This window comes from Etheostoma cragini, chromosome 19 (genome assembly GCF_013103735.1).
Source record: "Etheostoma cragini isolate CJK2018 chromosome 19, CSU_Ecrag_1.0, whole genome shotgun sequence".
NCBI lineage: Eukaryota > Metazoa > Chordata > Actinopteri > Perciformes > Percidae > Etheostoma > Etheostoma cragini.
Window position 1 is genome coordinate 2574921 of NC_048425.1, and position 1400 is coordinate 2576320.

A 1400-nucleotide genomic window follows, 5' to 3' on the forward strand; every position below is an offset into this window, starting at 1 on the left:
ATCCTAGTATTGGATCTCCACCTCCTTTCTTTTGCTCCACCACCTGTGCTTTTACTTGTAGTTTTATGGGAGGTTGCATCCATTGCTTCTGTGGTTGCATACTGCCACCTACTGTAGAAGGTGTCAACTCAAGTTCTAGTGGTCCTCCAGAATAAAAGTGTGGGGAGAGAAGGGAAAATGTTCAATAACCCTTTGCTGTGTTTTTAACTTTTCAGCTTTACGTTGCTATCGGAGCATTGTACCCCTTCTCCTGCTCCTGGCGCCCTAATGAGCCCCCTACTCGGAGGGACCCCAGGGAGCTTGTTGCTGAATGGCCAGGGTGCTGCCTCTACTAAAACCTCAGCTCATTACTGACCCAGGTAAACAACGCTCTTGCTGTTAGTTAGTTAGTTAGTTAGTTAGTTAGTTAGTTAGTTCCCTTAAAAGGTTGGATTTTCCTTTTTGAATTGAGACATTAAGATCAATATTCCTCTTTTTAATCAACTTTACTAGGGTGTGTAGACGTTCTCAGGCAGCTGTAAGTCGTTCTACACTAAACCCATTGCTGATGACCCCTCTAAGTTTTATTCATCATCTCATTCTTATGCAAGCGATGGTGATGGTAGATTGAATGCCTCCAGAAAAAGATAACATAGTATTCCGTTCCAGGGTTGGGTAATTTTGAGTATCCAGTGACAGAAAAACCATCGGCCACTTTAGGGGCAAGTGGACCCAAGTACTCTTCTGAATTGGCTTCTAACATCCTTCAGTTCGGACTTGAAAAAGAGGACTTGGACTATGTCATCTTAAACCCCAAAGAACAGATCACCCGTGCTGTTATAGTATTGTAGTATGTAGTATGTTTTTAAATTTTATTTTTTGTTTCTTATCCCTTTGCTTTTAAAAAGTGGTTAAGTAATAATTCTAACATTAGTCTCTATTTATTCTTGCAGATGTGAATAGAAGACCGGTTTCATTAAGTAGAATATGGCAAGCCAAATGTTAACGTAGGTAAATTCTCTCAAAAGCTCCAATTCAGCCTTTTAATCTAATTGAACAGTAAGGCCATTTGGTCAGTAGGGGGAGCTGCAGTTTGTGCACTTTCATTTTGGATGAAGTTCAAGATCCACAACATGTGGGCTGTTTACGGTAGAAGGGATACAGCTAGGCCAAAAGTTTGTGTGTGTGTGTGTGTGTGTGTGTGTGTGTGTGTGTGTGTGTGTGTGTGTGTGTGTGTGTGTGTGTGTGTGTGTGTGTGTGAGAGAGAGAGAGAGAGAGTGCGTGTGCGCGAACCATTTTTTACCATTTATCATTAAATAGCATGCACATACACATCCCATGCACATGCACTTCTTTGTGTAATAAGTGGACATTTCTATCACAAAGATATGCCCTTAACCCTCATGTTGTCCTTGGGTCAA